Here is a 20,159-nt window from a genome sequence, read left to right on the forward strand (position 1 = left end):
CGAAATTTCTCTCTTTCGCCCAAAATTTGCCATTTTCTTATAATCGCCATTTGTCAAGATTTCCCTCTTTGTCACCTCATTTGAGGTTTTGCAAAACCTTTGATAGATTCTTGCCCATTTCCCCATTTTCTCCAATTTGCCATTCTCGTGAAAATCGCCAACTGCCAATAGGCCTCTTCTGTTCTCATTTAAATTTTTTGCCTGACCTTTGATGAATCCTTAATTGCCAAATTTGCCAATTTCGCAAAATGTCATTTTCGTAAGACTCCCAATTATCGACATGCCTCTTTTATCATCCTGTGTTAATTAGGTTTAGGGTGATAAATATGTTATAAATTCTTGTCAAATTTGCCCTTTTCGTAAACAAAGAAAAGGTAAAAAAGCTAAAAGGGAGAACAAGCCATTTTCACATCTTCTATAATAGACCTTGTTTTGCATAAGCAGTCCTTAATTTCTTTTGGGACGACTGTAATACCCAGGGGAAATTAAGTGTAAGGTTATGGAAAATCTTTGGAGGGCAAGCAAGGCGTGTGGGAGATGTGCAAATGGTGGATGAAGAGTAAAAAATCACGTTTCCTGCTCCACTTCCACATTTTCCATAATGCATGCACCTTATTTGCCCCCCAAAATTTTGCATAACCACTGTTTTCAATTTCTCTTGGGACGACTGCAATACCCAGGAGAAATGAAAACAAAGTTTATGCAAAATCTTTGGGGGCAAATAAGGTGCATTATGGGAAATATGGAAGGGCGTATATTCCATTTTTTTTAAAAAAAGCTAGTTTGCCTTCGTCTTCATGACTATGCACGTTTCCGATAATGTATGCCTTCCCTACTTTAAGAGATTCTTCCCAAAAAGAACTGAATTCGGTCCTTACTATACTACTTAAGTGAAGATGAACAGTTTTTGATTCAAACGCTAGGGCCGTTTGTTCCTAGTATAAACTGGGAAAGTCAATATTTAGGTCAGGTCACGTCACGATGCCTATTATACAAAAAATACCAATTTATAAAATAAAATCGGACCACACTAATGAGCACTTAATTTTGCACATTTATTTTAGTTGCTTTATACCATGTACTGAAGACCAGGGAGAACCCCGCCTAAGATCTAAATTGAAGGAATCCATCCCAAGTACATAATGATAATAATAGTTCGTGTTTACAGTGTATTAGTTGGGCTGTCATTAAGAGCTGGGAGGCCGGGGATCTCATCCGGCTACTATGAATGTGGTCCCCTGCTACTTTCAGACAAAAATAGGAGAAAAATAGAATCAAAAGAAATCCCTAGCCGTTTGATTCCCCGCCTACTTATGGCATTTACCCGGCAACTTGAAATCTTAGTGACAACCCTGGAACTATTAGGTAACCTCAAACCTAGTTATTTATTTAACTTGGGCTTGGGTAACATTCCTATTGAATGAAATACAGGTAAGAACTTAAAAACTTACTTAGGTCCAGGTTTTGAAATACAGGTAAGAACTTAAAAACTGACTTAGGTCCAGGTTTCCATGTAGGAGTTACCATAAATCATTATATAACACTCCCATATCTTTTATATCCTAGATACCATGATAAACCATAATAGGGAATTTTTTTATGGTTAACATTTATGGGTAGGATACAAATTTCAGAGTGAAATATCAGGAAAATGTCTCAAAACAGTAAAAAATGCTAGCAAATAAAAAAGGAAAGCACCTAGCATTTACCTTCCCAATTAGTACCATTTCATGTAAAGTCTCTTCCAGGATAAATGGTGAGGAGAGCAAATATCCCAGCCGTATGAATTCTTGCCTTAACTTTGTTAATTATTTGACACTTGATTTAATAATGAACAATGAATGACAGAAATTTGAGGAATCACGCCCATAAATTTATTTTCAGAAAAAATACCATCTTGAATTTGGAGCAATTTAATAAAAGTTGGTTAAAAAGTCCAGGTGTATCTTTGGAAATTACCTGACTCTTATGAGGAGCCCAACATTTAAGTAAAGATACAATTATTTTCCTTTTGACTGCCTACCATCGTACTGACAAGTACTAAACACTTACACATCTTTACGATTTGATCCCTACCCTTATCCTCTTTCCTAATGTTAATATCAATACTACAAAACGTTGATTTACTGAACCAAATATCATGACGCAATTGTTTTCTCTTTCTAGTTCCTTAATTTGTGAAAATACTGTTCTGTGACAGGGTTCTGTCCATGGAAAACGTGACCTCTCTTCTGAATAGAGCATCTTTAGGTACAAAATCTGCAAAGATAATGGATCAATATTAGGACCTGTCGATACTTCATTTGGCAGTATGGGGTTGGTGGGCTGAAGCATTTGAGAATGGGGTACAAAAGTGACTTATCCACCTGTGGCTGAAAATTCCCACCTCTAGACCCACCACTAAATGTAGTAAACATGGAACTTGCATTTTGTGTTTGACAAAATCAAAATACCCAGCCTCTTACCTCCCTTCCCCATAACATAATGTGACACCAACTCTTTTACATTGCAAGTGACCACCTCCCATAATCAACTAGGGATCCAAAAACATCAAAATTTTCAAGTAAAGACCTATAAAAAGAACTTTCTGTAAGGTACGGCCTCTTGTAATATCCTACACTACTCTTGCAGTATGTGTGATGTTTCAGATTTTTTCTAACATAGCAGCCGTGAATTCAATATAATAGAGCAGAACTTATTTGCCTATCGAGAAACCTCTCAAATTCATCTGAACTTGAGTTCCATTAAGAGAACAAAAGAAATAAAAAGCAATGGTCATCTTACTTCCATTAGCCCTTCCAAGGGTTAAATTTTTTGCTAAACTTGAATATGTTTTGTGGCAAAATAAGAGCGAGTCTATAATAAAGGCGTTAATTGGTAAGGTGCGGTGGAAAACGTAGGCAGGAAAGCCTTGAACACGTAAGCAGGTACCCAATGTCTGACACACTTCCACTTCAACTTTAACCAATTGCTGCTGAGTCAAAGTTACTATATGAGGAAACTGGGCAACTCAACTGGTCCTGAGAAGAAACCACATTCTTTGACGATACAGCAGGGTACTGAGGTTACACCCTTGCTCCTGTTATTTCATTATTGTGCCCAACTACTTTCTGCATCTGTTCCTCGACAGCCTAAATAATTGGGGTCTACTGAATCAGCCTAGTCAGAGCAGAAGACAACCTATGCGAAGATCTTACCAAGCTTGGATTTGCAGACGACCTAACACTTGTAGCAGGACTAGAAGAGGTTGGTAGAACTTGCTGTCTACAAATTAATTTCATTAGGTGCTTCTACTCATCATTGGGCAGGGGGACACTGATAAAAGCCTGACCTTGAGCACGATCAAAATCTGAGGAACCTCCTTAATCATTGCAGAGCGAGAAATATCAAGCTGAACAAAAAGAAGTTCCATTTGAAGAAGAAGTTCCATTTGAAGTGCAGTGAAGTGTCATTCACCGGGCATGTAATGACAAGGAATGGGCTTAAAGCAGATCCTAAAAAAGTCAAAGCACTTATTAAGATGGAGTAACCGGCAGAGATTCATTGGGCTTGTCAAGTATCTGTCTAAGTTCCTACAAGACCTATCAGAACTGTGTGAGCTACTGTGCCATCTAACATAAGAAAGCTGAGTGATATTGGACTCACGAACGGGAAGATGGCTTTGAGAAAACTAAAGATGCTGTCTCCAAAGCACCAGAACTCAAGTACTTCAGTAAGAGTGACCCAAACAAAGGCTAAGGAGATGCATCTAGAGATGGACTTGGCTTTGTACTGATGCAGCTAGGCCAGCCAATGCAAGCAGAGCACCCTTAATGGCAGAAAGGAAGTGCTCACAGATTTGAAAGGAATTGCTGGCCCAGGTCTTCGGCTCCTCGGCATGGAACACAACCACCACCATGTGTATGTTCGGAAAGTCATCCTCTGGACACATCACAAACTATTAGTCTCCATTTTGCAGAAGCCTCTGGTATCAGTTTTCAAGAGACTACAGCACCTACTGTTGCGGCTTCAACAATATGACTAAGAAATACGCTACAAGCTTGGCAAGGAGACGCTGCTAGCTGATACCCTGTCAAGAGCTTATTCAGAGGACTATGAGTGATCAGCCTCAAAATCAGAGGTGGAGTCCATAAATGCCACTCACTTTCTTCCTGTTCCAGACCACCAACTTAACGAACTTCAGAGAGAGACGGCTTATGATCCAACTCTACAGTTTGTAAAGAAAGCAATCTTGGATGGCGTCCCAGATACAAAGGATGAACAACCAGCCGCCATTCACCAGTACTGTATTTCCTTGAATAATATTTCTTTTTTCGCACAAAAGGGGGCAATTATTCGAAAGAAGGTGATTATTTGAGTGAGCCAATTATCTCAATATTGCTCACTGGAAGTCGTGTCCTAAATATTTTGTTCTATTTTTTCCATTAAATCAAAAAATAATCATGCCAAATAAACTGATCATGGGCTTTTAAAGTGTTCCAAATTTAGTTCCTTGACTAATATTTTCAGAGCTTGAATCGTCACTGATCAGTTTTGCTGAATCTCATTGCACTTCAATTTGACAGGGGGGGGATAAAAGGAAGAGAAGATGGTTAGAGGGGCAGGGGAGGGCGATTATTCGAAGGAGGCGATTATTTTAAGTATTTCCGTCAAAGGGGGGTGTTAATTCGAGGGAGGCAATTAATCAAGGGACGTCTATTATTCTAGGAAATACAGTTCTTTGAAATCTGAGATGAGCTCTCAGTACATGATGGTGTAATATTCAAGGGCAAGCGATGCATCATACTGCAGACCCTGAGGAAAAAGATCAAGCAGAAGCTACACGACTCCCATATCGGGTTGCTAGGCTGTTTATGCAGAGCACGGGAGACAGTATACTGGCCAGGCGTGAATGCTGAAATCACTTACTACATCCAGAAATGTGACGTCTGTATGTCACTTCAGAGTAACCAGAGTAACTAGACCAAACAACCACTTAGCCAACATCAAGGCCGGCTGGGAGAAAGTTGCCACTGACATCTTCACTCTTGATGACAAGAATTATCTCTGCACAGTACACTATTACTCTGGGTATTTCAAAATGGATTAGTTACACAGCAAAACAGGAACTGTCATCACAAAGAAACTTAAGACACATTTTGTCACACATAGAGCACCTAATGAATTGCTAAGTGGCAATTTGAGAACTTTTTGTGGTCATCTGGGACTGAGCATGTAACCAGCTCCCAGGGCTAACCCCAAAGCAATTGACGAGTAGAAAACACAGTCGAGACTGCAAAGAGCTTAAGGCTTAAGAGCTTAAGGCTTAAGGCTTAAGGCTTAAGAGCTTAAAGCCAAAACATCAGGAGCTGGTTATTTTCTTTCTCTGCTAAGCTGAAGAAACACCCCAATGGAGGGGCTTAACACCTCGCCAGCTCAGCGCATGTTTGGGCGATGTACGCGAACCCATCTTCAAGCAGCTCTTGCCATTGGTGAAAGGCGAGACAGTCAGAGTAATGCCACTTCCCCGTGATAAGAGCCAGACATGGTTCAAAACAGAAATAGATTGAAGAACTAGCAGATATGCGATCCTATGACGTATAGACAGAAGATGAAAGAATCCTCCGCAGGAGCAGACAGCCATTCTACAGCTCACAACCTAGAGAGGCTCCTGTAGCCCTGCAACCCCCGGATTTGGCAGCCTCTCCAGAGAAACTCCATGGACTTCAGGCAAGAGAGGGTCAGTCATTCCCAACAGTGCCAGCCGACCAAAACCCCACTTGCACTATCTAGCAAGGCTCAACCTCTATGCATAACACTTAACAAGTCTCAGCCAGTTGAAAATAGGATCACTAGAGCTGTGGCCCGTTTCTCGAAAGTCCCGGTAACTTTTCGGGCCCGAAATCAAATATTCAAATCAAAATAAAAAGAATAAGGGCACCGGTCCTGGACAGCAAACTACTTCATTTTGTTTCACTAAGTGATAGTTTTATCACGTTAGATGTAAAACTATTAAAACCTCTATCTTGCATGTAAACAACAAGAGCTTTAATTATCGGGGCATTTGAGAAACGGGCCCCAGGTTGGTTGTCAAAGCCACCTGCCTATTTAAAAGACTATGCTTGACTATACCTGATGATTGCAGGAGACAGTTGAATAATTGGGTTTTTTCTCTTTTTTTCTCTTGCTTAGACATTGAACACGTTGCCTTTTGAAACAGCTGACTTTGTTTGTTCAAAATGTTCTGCGTTCAGTGCTTTGGCTGATGTTGTTGGGCTTTCACTAGTTATTAAGTGCCCATTGTGCAATGAAATTTTTTTTATTTTCATTTTTTTTTAAAAAGAAAGAAGGAAAGGTGTCATGGTAGGCCTGTAGTTGTAAGCCACTTGGCCTAAAAAACAGGTGCTTTTGTAGCAGCTTTGAGGCGGCCATTAAAGACTGAGTTAGTCCTTATTAAGCCAGACTGCTATTGTTACACTAATCATAAAATTGTGCAGAGTCTCTGAGAGCTTTGATGTTGTTGAGAATTTAATGACAACAAGTGTCCTCTGTGAAAAGTCAGTCTCCAGAAAAAATGCACAATTTTCTTCCTGGTAGACCTTCTTTGTTGCATGTGACCACATGGAAATTTTGCACAGTTTCCAAACACTTCTTGCACACAATCAACAGTTACCAAGATATTTTATTACGCTGGTACAAGATTCTGAGTGATAAATCATTTTACCATAACTTTATGTAGTAGTGAATGTTAGTATCCTTTGCTAATGCATTTTCATACACACCAACATTTACACAAAGGACAATATTTAACCACTAGTGCATTACAGGGAAAATACATCAATAAAGCTTACCAGCTAATCCAAGCCTTTGTTTGCTTCTTTTAATCCCTGGTTTTCTTTCATGCCTGTACAAAAAATGAAAACAAAAAGAAAATATAACTCAAGAATTGTTTTTTTTTCATTAACATTCTAAAATTCACGGACGAGAGAACTTTTATTACATGTACCTATACAGTTACAGAGAGTGTCTAGAAGTAGTATAATTTATTATTTATACAAATGAACAAAGATAACCTCACGATAAATAATGACAAGATGTGAGTTTGTGATATCAGGACAATAGCAGCAATTGGCAGAAGTCTGTTTTTAATTCTGAACTTCAGAAGTATATTAAGAAGTATAAGAAGCCCATGTGTCTGGACTTTGTCGTTGAAGTTTACTTTGTTGTGTGATTTGAATGTTTCCCCCTCCAATCTGAACAACTTTATTCTTAGTGAATTGCACAGATCTCCTTTCTGATGGATTCTAGTTTTTTTTTTCAATTTGTTAGAGTTTCTTGAAGCTTTTAGTACAAGAAGTTGAGCACATACATTTTCTATTATATAAAGCTGCACGCACTAAAAAAAACCCTGATAATCTTTATCAAGAGAACATTGAAGCTAATTAATGGAATAAAACAAACAGAACAAATTTATTCGGTTTTCATCACTTTGTCCTATCATGTGGTGATCTCAGTGCTTGCACACGTTTTGGGCATACTGTACATACAGTACTCTTGTTGACTTTCATAGACTGTGTTAACAAATGACAAAATAACAAAATCCAATTATAAGAACCTGATGAAATTTGGCAGAATTGCTGTTAATACATGTATAATTCCACTTTACATAAAGGAAACAAAAAATTAAAGTTGCATAAAAGAGTTTGTCACACTTAGTAGAGTAACATTGCTTTTTTCTCACTACACAGTGCCCACAACTCTTAAGGCAGAAGTTTGGAAAAAATTAACATAACACCTCTCATTGTTGATTGGTTACATGTACCACATGAATAAAAAATGGCAATCAGAAATGTTGATGTTGGGTACGCAGGCATTTTGTGGGAAGGGAGGATATACAAATCTCCTAAAAATACTGTGAGGGAGGCTAGGTTACAGAAACAAAATTTCACAAATTTTTTCAGAAAAAGCTGATGATAATAAAGGAATTTAATACTGGATATTAACCAGCAAAGGAGAGTGGATTCTATCTAACTCACCTATTGAAAAATCTACATTTTAGCATAATTCAGCTGTAAATGTGGTGCTCCAGCAGTGCACTATTCTTCATAAAATAGACCAAACCAAGCAGTGTAGATTTTTGTTGTACACTGTATGAGTACATTAATTTTGTGTAAGGTCTTCAGCCTGCACAGTTGCTACATTTGTACATTATTTAAAAATAATTGTTTGATATCAAAGTCCTTTTTATCTGCCTCTTTCACACTACCCATAATACACCTTGTTTACCCTTGTTTATCTGATACACAGTGACTCAAGGATCACATGTCTTGGATGGATATAGGAGCTGGCGGTACAGCATGACAGTTCACAATGTATACTGCCCCCATGAATAAGAACCTAGATTTTTTCCACGTTTTTTTTAAAAATTTATTTATTTGCATCACTGATTTACATTACTTACAAAGCATATAAATAAATGATTACATTGCTACTATACACTAATTACTTAAACAATCCAGATCTATAATACAGAGTAGCCAAAGTAACTTATTAAGTAGTTCTTGCATACTCATGTGCACCCACACACACACATGCACACACACGCACTACACACATTTACTGATTATCCGCCTAGGAACATCAAAAGAGCCTCTAGAGAGTTAGCGTGATTGCTGTTCTCTGCACATCTCGACAAAGGAAATAAAGAGTAAAGATCATTTTCCCAGATAAATGCTCCCCATTTTGCATTGAATTTTCTTAAAATCCCAGTTTTAATGGCATAACTTCTTTCATAATCAAGACAATTTAGAATGGTTTGAAAAAAGAGTTCCCATGAAGGGTTAGGGCCTTTTTGTTTGGAGAAATAGATGTGATACCTCGTGATTAAAAGTGCATGATGGAAAAGTAGGTTTGTAGTATCGTTCACTAGGCCTATGCAAGACAAAACAGAGAATTCTTCGTTAAGAAAGCAAGAGCTGTTTTTCATCCAGTTACCAATTTCATTCCAAAAGGATTTAACCAAAGGACATTCTCAAAAGAGGTGCAAAAGAGTTTCCGAGCTTTCTTCGCAGAAACTGCATTGATCATTAGATTTGATTCCAGTTTTTAAAAGGAAACAGTTTGTTGCCAATTTTCTATGCAGAAATTTAAATTGAAAAACACGTAATTTAGATTCGTTGGTATATAGAAAAGCAAGGGTACATGACTTACCCCAATCAATCGTGTCAAAGTCACAAGAGTTGCAGTCTGCCAGTCATTTTTCCTAACTTTTACAAGGGATAGAAGTGCTTTGGTTAGACGTGATTTGTAAGCTAGTTTACAGAAAGCTTCAGAGGGTAATAGGCTTCTGGTGTCGGTTTTAGCACCTTTCAAATTTTGTGGACAATGTTTTTGCGTTTTATATTCGAGACAGAGTTAGCCTAAAAAGGTTCTTATAGAAATGGTACATATACGTGTAGTTAGCACAAGTTAAGGCTATTTAGGTTCTTAAGAAAAAAAATGCAATACAGCTAAGAGTATATAGTGGGTCAGCTTATTATTAACTGGCTTGCCAAAAGGCGGGCCCAGTTCATAAAATGCCTTCAATTTTTTCTCCCGTGTGTATTTCTAGCAATTCCTGGTGGGGGTGTGACGTCTACTCTTCAAATCCTGACCCTAGACCTATTTCAGACCAATACCTATTAGGCAAATGTAAGGCAGTTCCCCTCCGGGATTTTCTGTTCACAAAATGTACGCTATCAATAATAAGTTAGTAGTTAATGATTATTATTAACAACTGACAAATCCGTGGGGGGGGGGGGAGTATTCCTGGGACCTCATGCTGGGGGGCTGTGTTGTTTTGCTCTCCAAATCCTGACCCTAGACCTTATTTCAGATCAATACCTATGAGACAAATGTAAGGGAAAACTCCCCCGAAAATTTTCATTGTGTTTTTAGTAATGGTGATAAACACTATAAATTATTAACTATAAAGCACATTAAGCAAAGGCAGCGATTAGATGAAGACGTGTTTGAAGCTAGCGTAATATGCTTTTTCATCGTCTCCTTCAAAAGATGCTATGATGAGTACCTTTTGTGGTTTTTCTTAGTTTAATTTTTGTTGAAGTTTAAACCTTTTGATGAGTTTTTTCCCTTCCAAAACGTGATTGCAAATCTCTCTCTGTGTGTAGAGCTCTAGTGTGGGTGTGTCTGTGTGTGTGTACATCCATTGAATAAAGATGTCTCTCAAGCTATCATTGGCACTTTTTTTCAGTGCATTTTACAAACGATGGTAGGATGGGTTGCTTTGAGGTTTGTCATTGCTTTATGTTGAAGTTTAAACCGCTTAAAATGTGATGACCAATGTCTCTTTTTATCTTATTGCAATTCTTGCTTTGCATATGAAATGCCATTCCTTGCTCATTCTAGATCACCACGTCCAAAAAAAATTTATATATATGTTTACTAGGACAGTTAGAAAGGCTTTAAATGCAATATCAAACAAAAATGAAACCTAAATTTAATTTGCTTTGTTAGTTTTAAGAACCAGAATTGAGAAATGTACTGCCCATTAATAGTTTTTTATGACCCATAGAACGACAATAATTTTTGGAATTTCTGTTTAGGTCAAATCAGTCACGTAATACTGTCACACTTTATTTCGGGGGGCAGAGGAATTGGGGCAGGGGTGCGTGAAAATAACGCTTATTGTTATCTGCTTAGAATGGCTAACTTGCTTACTTTAATCATAATGGTGGAATTTGAAAAGTTACAGCCTCGATTTAAAAATGGTACTCATTTTTCTTGTTACGAAAGTCTTTCAAAAGGGTACAATGTTCAGATGAGTTTATGTTTAACTCTCTCAAGAGATGCTATGTCACACAATGGTCATGCAGTGACAATGTGGTGGCCTCGACAGTTTGTACAGACACCCTCCCAAGAAAAAAAAATTTGCTTACCAAATTAGAAGTTATGTAAAAATGACCAGATAAGGAGCTAAAACATTGACCTCATTGGCATATAAATTTCAGTTGGAGTGACAAGGCACCTATGTCTCCAAAGAAAATTCTGAATGCTGACTTATCTGATATTTACCTAAGTGTACAGAATTTTTTCCATTTAGATAAGAACCTGTTTCAAATTTTAGGCTAAATAGGTTCTTATATACAGTGTAGAAGGGGGCTTAACTGGCTCATTTTCGCCTAACAGGCTCTTAAAATCCAGGTTCTGAGTCATGGGGTTTTACTGTATGCCTAAAGTTTCTGTGTGCTGCCTTAAGCAGGCCACAACATATTCAATGTGTGAGTATGAAAAAATTAACCCCATTGGTATCAACACTTCTTTGCAGGTTAACATTTTAACTGTAGTATTGAAACCCACCTTCTAGAGGCTCTGATAGGGCAAAATTCTAATAAGCAACCTTGCCTTGAAACAGTGACAGAAGACTAAGTGACAACAAATTAACACAGTTAACGATGGTCTGAATACAGAAATGCAAAAACGTGAAACTACATTAATTGAAAGTATTTGAAATTTAGTCTAGGGACATATGTGCCCTCACATCCACAAAAAGACCTCTTTCTACATTTGTATATATTGAAATTCAGCATGATAGTAAGTCCAGGAGTACTGTAGCTCTCATTCTAAATTTTAAAATACAAAATCCCTTGACGGACATCTTGCTACACCATAAATTGGACAGCTAGAGCTGGTCCCTACTTCGCTCTACTTCCTTTATATGATTCTCTAAAAGACGGACCTCTTTAAGACAGACCGGCAGTACATCTTTTCACATATTATGCTATTAATGCAGTATATATACTGCCACATTTTAAGCCACTAACTACGGTCGGTATGCCATTACTGGCCTAAATATTACACATATACCGACTAACAAGTTAAGCCGTTACTTATTGGCTTAAAATGTTACAGTATGTAAAAAGTGTAGTTCCAAATTAAGCCATTAGTTATTGGCCTAAAATGTTACAGTATGTTATAAGTGTGGTTCCAAATTAAGCCATTAGTTATTGGCTTAAAATGTTATAGTATGTAAAAAGTGTGGTCCCAATTTAAGCCGTTAGTTATTGGCCTAAAATGTTACAGTATGTAAAAAGTGTGGTCCCAATTTAAGCCGTTAGTTATTGGCCTAAAATGTTACAGTATGTAAAAAGTGTGGTCCCAAATTAAGCCGTTAGTTATTGGCCTAAAATGTTACAGTATGTAAAAAGTGTGGTCCCAAATTAAGCCGTTAGTTATCGGCCTAAAATGTTACAGTAGGTTATAAGTGTGGTCCCAATTTAAGCCGTTAGTTATTGGCCTAAAATGTTACAGTATGTAAAAAGAGTGGTCCCAAATTAAGCCGTTAGTTATTGGCCTAAAATGTTACAGTAGGTTATAAGTGTGGTCCCGATTTAAGCCGTTAGTTATTGGCTTAAAATGTTACAGTATGTAAAAAGTGTGGTCCCAAATTAAGCCGTTAGTTATTGGCCTAAAATGTTACAGTAGGTTATAAGTGTGGTCCCGATTTAAGCCGTTAGTTATTGGCCTAAAATGTTACAGTATGTAAAAAGTGTGGTCCCAAATTAAGCCCTTAGTTATCGGCCTAAAATGTTACAGTAGGTTATAAGTGTGGTCCCAATTTAAGCCGTTAGTTATTGGCCTAAAATGTTACAGTATGTAAAAAGTGTGGTCCCAAATTAAGCCGTTAGTTATTGGCCTAAAATGTTACAGTAGGTTATAAGTGTGGTCCCGATTTAAGCCGTTAGTTATTGGCTTAAAATGTTACAGTATGTAAAAAGTGTGGTCCCAAATTAAGCCGTTAGTTATTGGCCTAAAATGTTACAGTAGGTTATAAGTGTGGTCCCGATTTAAGCCGTTAGTTATTGGCCTAAAATGTTACAGTATGTAAAAAGTGTGGTCCCAAATTAAGCCGTTAGTTATTGGCCTAAAATGTTACAGTATGTAAAAAGTGTGGTCCCAAATTAAGCCCTTAGTTATTGGCCTAAAATGTTACAGTAGGTTATAAGTGTGGTCCCAATTTAAGCCGTTAGTTATTGGCCTAAAATGTTACAGTATGTAAAAAGTGTGGTCCCAAATTAAGCCGTTAGTTATTGGCCTAAAATGTTACAGTAGGTTATAAGTGTGGTCCCAATTTAAGCCGTTAGTTATTGGCCTAAAATGTTACAGTATGTAAAAAGTGTGGTCCCAAATTAAGCCGTTAGTTATTGGCCTAAAATGTTACAGTAGGTTATAAGTGTGGTCCCAATTTAAGCCGTTAGTTATTGGCCTAAAATGTTACAGTATGTAAAAAGTGTGGTCCCAAATTAAGCCGTTAGTTATTGGCCTAAAATGTTACAGTAGGTTATAAGTGTGGTCCCGATTTAAGCCGTTAGTTATTGGCTTAAAATGTTACAGTATGTAAAAAGTGTGGTCCCAAATTAAGCCGTTAGTTATTGGCCTAAAATGTTACAGTATGTAAAAAGTGTGGTCCCAAATTAAGCCGTTAGTTATCGGCCTAAAATGTTACAGTAGGTTATAAGTGTGGTCCCAATTTAAGCCGTTAGTTATTGGCCTAAAATGTTACAGTATGTAAAAAGTGTGGTCCCAAATTAAGCCGTTAGTTATTGGCCTAAAATGTTACAGTAGGTTATAAGTGTGGTCCCGATTTAAGCCGTTAGTTATTGGCTTAAAATGTTACAGTATGTAAAAAGTGTGGTCCCAAATTAAGCCGTTAGTTATTGGCCTAAAATGTTACAGTAGGTTATAAGTGTGGTCCCGATTTAAGCCGTTAGTTATTGGCTTAAAATGTTACAGTATGTAAAAAGTGTGATCCCAAATTAAGCCGTTAGTTATTGGCCTAAAATGTTACAGTAGGTTATAAGTGTGATCCCAAATTAAGCCGTTAGTTATCGGCTTAAAATGTTACAGTAGGTTATAAGTGTGATCCCAAATTAAGCCGTTAGTTATTGGCCTAAAATGTTACAGTATGTTATAAGTGTGATCCCAAATTAAGCCGTTAGTTATTGGCCTAAAATGTTACAGTAGGTTATAAGTGTGATCCCAAATTAAGCCGTTAGTTATTGGCCTAAAATGTTACAGTAGGTTATAAGTGTGATCCCAAATTAAGCCGTTAGTTATCGGCTTAAAATGTTACAGTATGTCATAAGTGTGATCCCAAATTAAGCTGTTAGTTATCGGCTTAAAATGTTACAGTATGTTATAAGTGTGATCCCAAATTAAGCCGTTAGTTATCGGCTTAAAATGTTACAGTAGGTTATAAGTGTGATCCCAAATTAAGCCGTTAGTTATCGGCTTAAAATGTTACAGTATGTTATAAGTGTGATCCCAAATTAAGCCGTTAGTTATCGGCTTAAAATGTTACAGTATGTTATAAGTGTGATCCCAAATTAAGCCGTTAGTTATCGGCTTAAAATGTTACAGTAGGTTATAAGTGTGATCCCAAATTAAGCCGTTAGTTATCGGCTTAAAATGTTACAGTATGTAAAAAGTGTGGTCCCAAATTAAGCCGTTAGTTATTGGCCTAAAATGTTACAGTAGGTTATAAGTGTGGTTCCAAATTAAGCCGTTAGTTATTGGCCTAAAATGTTACAGTATGTAAAAAGTGTGATCCCAAATTAAGCCGTTAGTTATCGGCTTAAAATGTTACAGTAGGTTATAAGTGTGGTCCCAAATTAAGCCGTTAGTTATTGGCCTAAAATGTTACAGTATGTAAAAAGTGTGATCCCAAATTAAGCCGTTAGTTATTGGCCTAAAATGTTACAGTATGTAAAAAGTGTGGTCCCAAATTAAGCCGTTAGTTATTGGCCTAAAATGTTACAGTATGTAAAAAGTGTGGTTCCAAATTAAGCCATTAGTTATCGGCTTAAGGTGATTCCCTAGTAAAAGAACCTAACATAGATTGTAGATGAAACTTGGTACACTGATGTAACAAGTCAAGAAGATGATAAAAAAGTAATAAAAAGTGGGGGTCATCGTGCTCGTTTTGACGTCACAATGCTGACAAATACGGCTATTTAGGACCCTTTTACAAAAACCGCGGGCAGCCCAAAACTAGACAAAAAGGAAAGATTTTTCAATGATGCATGTGGTATCGCACAGAATTTGACTTTAATGTATTGTTTATCCACTTACGTACCAGAAAAATGCCTTTTAATGCCCTTGTTTTTACTTTACGCTCCAAAGTAGAATTAAATTGGACACGCGCTATTCGACACGTGACAGCTCAATCCGTACAATTTAGTAAAATTGCCGAAAAACTGAACATAGATTTGTGCCAATTTTTTTTTCACTGAAAGGAAGCACTGTCCTTATTAAAATCATGAAATAAAAAATGGGGGTCACCGTACTCGTTTTTGCAGTAAAGCTGCAGAAAGTGCGCACCAAATGCATTTTCCTTAATTTTTGAGAGAGGACTGGGGCGAGTTTCAAAATAGAATGTGTGCGAAAGGGGGAAGAAAGTATTAAAAAATCCGTTTTTACAGAATTTACATCGAGATATCACATTTAGGACACAATGTGATAAAGAAAGCGTTTAAATGAAAATCAAAGTGATTAAGCACAAATTAAACATCCACTCTCGAGGTTCTCCGTGAGGAAGTCGAACTCAGCAACACGCATACTGCTTAAGTTATGCACATTCCCACCACATTGAGTCTCACCTCGAGAAGAAACAACCGCAAGCAAAAACTGCAATAGCGTTTCTCTTCGGTCAACTTCATTTTAATAATGTTACTTCACATGCTCTTTTTTACGGAGGCCATCTTGTTATGCGCAGTAAGAGATGCGTAGTGCAAAACCAGGGAATCACCTTAAAATGTTACAGTATGTAAAAAATGTGGTCCCAAATTAAGCCGTTAGTTATCGGCTTAAAATGTTACAGTATGTAAAAAGTGTGGCCCCAAATTAAGCCGTTAGTTATTGGCCTAAAATGTTACAGTATGTTATAAGTGTGGTCCCAAATTAAGCCATTAGTTATTGGCTTAAAATGTTACAGTATGTAAAAAGTGTGGTCCCAAATTAAGCCCTTAGTTATCGGCCTAAAATGTTACAGTAGGTTATAAGTGTGGTTCCAAATTAAGCCGTTAGTTATCGGCTTAAAATGTTACAGCATGTTATAAGTGTGGTCCCAAATTAAGCCATTAGTTATTGGCTTAAAATGTTACAGTATGTAAAAAGTGTGGTCCCAAATTAAGCCGTTAGTTATCGGCCTAAAATGTTACAGTAGGTTATAAGTGTGGTCCCAATTTAAGCCGTTAGTTATTGGCCTAAAATGTTACAGTATGTAAAAAGTGTGGTCCCAAATTAAGCCGTTAGTTATCGGCTTAAAATGTTACAGTATGTGAAAAGTGTGGTCCCAAATTAAGCCGTTAGTTATTGGCCTAAAATGTTACAGTAGGTTGTAAGTGTGGTTCCAAATTAAGCCGTTAGTTATCGGCTTAAAATATTACAGTATGCACTGTGTGGTTCCAAATTAAGCCGTTAGTTATTGGCGTAAAGTGTTACATTGTGTGTTGTTGTTGTTATTGGCCTATCATAACGACATCTACGACGAAATCCGTAATCTGAAGATCCCGATTTAATTTTTAATTTTGAAAGTATGCTTGCTTGGCACCTTACCTTACTTTTCTACACCATCGTGTTAGACTCGATGAGCTGTGCGCTGGAGATGTGGAAAGTTGACCTTAGTTTTACGGATTTTGACGCAGATGTCGTTATGATAGGCCAATAACTAACGGCTTAATTTGGAACCACACTCATTACAAACTGTAACATTTTAAGCCAATAACTAATGGCTTAATTCGGAACCATACTTATTACATTCTGTAATATTTTAAGCCAGTAACTAACGGCTTAACTTGCTAGTCGGTATATATGTAATGTTTTATGCCAGTAATAGTATACCGACCGTAGATAGTGGCTTAAAATGTTGCAGTATATATACTGTGATAACAGCATATTAAGCCGTTGTCTAAACGCCCAGACAGACCCTTTTTTCTGATCCCAGAGGTATCCATAGAGAGTTGACCAAATAAAAAATTGCAAGCAGGCTAAACTGTGTTCACATTTCTTGCAGAATTTTGATCCAAAAAAGTCTAACAGCATCATCTTCCAAATCAAAAGCAAAACACATCCACATTGAATTTCCACATTTTTATTCTTTGCTACTTTCAGGGAATCACGCAGTCTGCTGCGTGAGTGACTACACTAATCCCTAAATTTGCTAATTTGAGGGCCCTCATGATACAGGAAACTCTTCAGCCTAAACTTTGAAATAGGTTATTATTTTCTAAATCAAGTGTTATATATTATTTTCTAAAGGAAGACTTCAAAATCCCCATGAACAATGCTTCAGTTTTTTCTTGTTACGGTCATTTTTACAAGCCCGGTTCGGTAAATAAGCTTAAGCAGTAACTTAACTTACAATTTGCAGCAAAATCAAAAAAGCTCACAACTTCGCGATCTATAAAAACAAGACTATAGCTAGCCTAGCTTGAGCTTATCTGTACCATGACTCTAATCATTATATAAAAACGCCTTTGAAAGTACTGCAAATAACACCTTACCTCAGAAGCTCGAAAATACATTCTTGTTGCTACTGTCCTTCTTCGAACTCTCTGATTGTGCTTTCATCCTTGTCCCAGGCTTTCTAGCTCTCCAACATATGAAAATATGCGTTGACCGAGGAAAGTTTCGAACAAACCTCAAACTTCTGTAAAATTCTCCAAAAACCCATCAGGGAAAACGCTCCAAAACTGTTTCATACGCAAGTTTTCCACACGATCAGGACACTGAAACGAACAAAACTCATACTACAGCCCTCCCCTAGTTGGGAAGTCACATGAAGAAGACACGATCACAACGCACTTTGATTGGAAGAAATAAAACCCCATTCTATTGGTTGATAGGTGAGAGGACCAAACTGCAACGGAGGACACAACTGCAACGCTACACTTCAGAAGTAGCCTGCACACGTATTTCCGTCCGTCGCCTGAGAACTGGAAGTGATGACCGGAAATAAGTCTGTTCTCAGGCTACCATCCATCGGGATTGACTACTTTTTTTTTAATCTGGAACCCTCGATCCGACCCTTATCTAACGATACGATAGCTACCTTTAGGGTTTAGAAAACCCTACTAAATGCTTTTAAAAAGCACTATGATTTAATTTGCAGGTGCAGGTGCGGTGTTGTGCCTAGGGCTAGCTTGCCTGCGTGCAGGGCTAGCTTGTAGGGTTCGAGTCATGTAAAATACCTTAAATGTAAAAAGCCCACGTTTTTTTAAAAGTGCCTTTTTACTACAGAGGAACCTCTCCCTTGGGACACCTCAATTCAAGGGACACCACAGGGAGCTCACACAATCTGTTTGTGTAGCCGATTGTTATTTTATAGTAAATGTACTGGATTTACCGTTTGCTTCACCTATAGCGATATATCGCTAACTATGTATATAAATCAATGATAAATAAACGTTGAATTACCTTACCTGTGGTATATGGTCGTCGTTTTACCTCAAAAGCGGGTTTTTGAGCGATTTTGAAGGAGTTTGATTTCGCCGTTGACTGTTCCTTATAATAGAAGGACAAGGGTGGAATCCATGTTTTGAAAGGGCTCCAGTGCCGGAGCGATTTTCCCCCCAAAAATCGCATCGCTCCGCTCTCAAACCCCGTAGCAAAAAGGTCGAAAGATTCACGTTTCTCCTCGTACCTTCCAATCGAAAATCCATCCAAACAGCCCGGAACTAGCTGTCGAAGAAAATTAAAATCCCACAGTATTCGAGCGGCAGGAATGCGTAGCAAGATTCATACGTGCCAGCCACAAACCTAGCCTAAAATTCATCCGGGTCCGGATAATCTGCGAGCCAGCGAGCCATTAGACTGTTCACAGTCCCCTATTTTTTCGTGAGATCGTTTGGATATACCGCGTCTTACCGCCACGGCTATCTTGATTTTCAAAAGCACCGAGGGTGCGGGCGTCGGGGATTATAACTGTAGGTGAGGGGGGGGGGGGGGGGGGGGGGGGGAGGGAGGCGAGAAAAATAGAGGGACTGTAATAACATCACTGCAGCTCGCGTTCACGGAGCGCGTTGTACCAGCAACGCAGGCGGTTGATTGGTCATTAAACAATAGATGTTAATTTGCGTTGACAACAGCTTTAGTTTCAGTTGCCGACACTGACCAAGTCGTTGACAAGTCGACGTTTCCATAAAACGTACGCTTTCATACCATAAGGCACATCTTGCGCAAACACACGAAGGATTTTTGGTATTTTGGTTGGGAAAATGTTTTCTAGTGCATGTTTGCCGATTTCATTTCGACGAATAGCCCAGAAACATTATAAAATCACCGTTTCGAAAGGAGATATTCGTAAACACGCGAAATAGATGCTAAATGTGTCTGGCATGTTTTTCATCACCAGCGGAGTTTCTTAATGAATGAATGGTAAAAGGCGTGAAATTCCTGTCACGCCTCCTGAACGCGAGCTGAAGTGATGTTATTACAGTCCCTCTATTTTTCTCGCTTCCTCCCAAACCGCCCCCGCCCCCTAAGTAGTTTTGACACTCATGCAAGATGGTAGCCCGTAACGCAAAGCGCTCGATCTCGACGATCTTACGGAAAAATAGAGGACTGTGAACAGTCTAGCGAGCCATGCGAGGCGTGCGAGCCATGCGAGGCATGCGAGCCATCGGAAAATATAAATTTTTAATAATATTCTAATTGGAAATAGTTCGTTTTGTAATTGGTTTTGCTGCTGGAAATGTGCTTTCAATCGCGAATATTAAACCGCGATGGCTCACGCGGTGGCCATGTTATTTTGGACGCGAACAGTCTGGGTCTGGAGAGCGACAAATTTTGACTTTCTCTCCCCTCTCTGATAGTCTTTCTCTCCTGTTTCGTTCTTGCGAACCGTTCAGCGTGTAGCCTGAATTTCATCCGATTACTTCGAGTCGTTATTACTCCCTCAGTAACGTCTGAATCGACCGGCCGTTAATGCCGTCCAGTGACGTCACTACTCCTAGACCTTTGCTTTAATTCATGCAAAAAGCAATACACGATTTTCAAGTGGCAAACCGAGAAATATCGTTTGGAAATGTCTGCAAGATACATAACTGCTTTATTTTCGATTGTAGTTCATGTTTAACGTTCAAACTATCAACTGCATGCGGTACAACTCTGAACCTGTTGCA

General features: G+C 38.2%; 1 long non-coding RNA gene across 1 annotated transcript; it reads right to left on the bottom strand.

Moving 5' to 3' along the window:
- Window positions 1-1,851: 1,851 nt before the first annotated feature.
- LOC140941016 (uncharacterized) lies at window positions 1,852-17,924 on the bottom strand. The gene is made up of 3 exons (XR_012166415.1): window positions 17,541-17,924; window positions 6,831-6,883; window positions 1,852-2,259 (listed from the first exon to the last, which is right to left on the bottom strand). It is a non-coding gene; the product is annotated as an uncharacterized lncRNA (long non-coding RNA).
- Window positions 17,925-20,159: the final 2,235 nt, after the last annotated feature.

The sequence above is a fragment of the Porites lutea genome, chromosome 6 (assembly GCF_958299795.1).
Source record: "Porites lutea chromosome 6, jaPorLute2.1, whole genome shotgun sequence".
Classification (NCBI taxonomy): Eukaryota; Metazoa; Cnidaria; class Anthozoa; order Scleractinia; family Poritidae; genus Porites; species Porites lutea.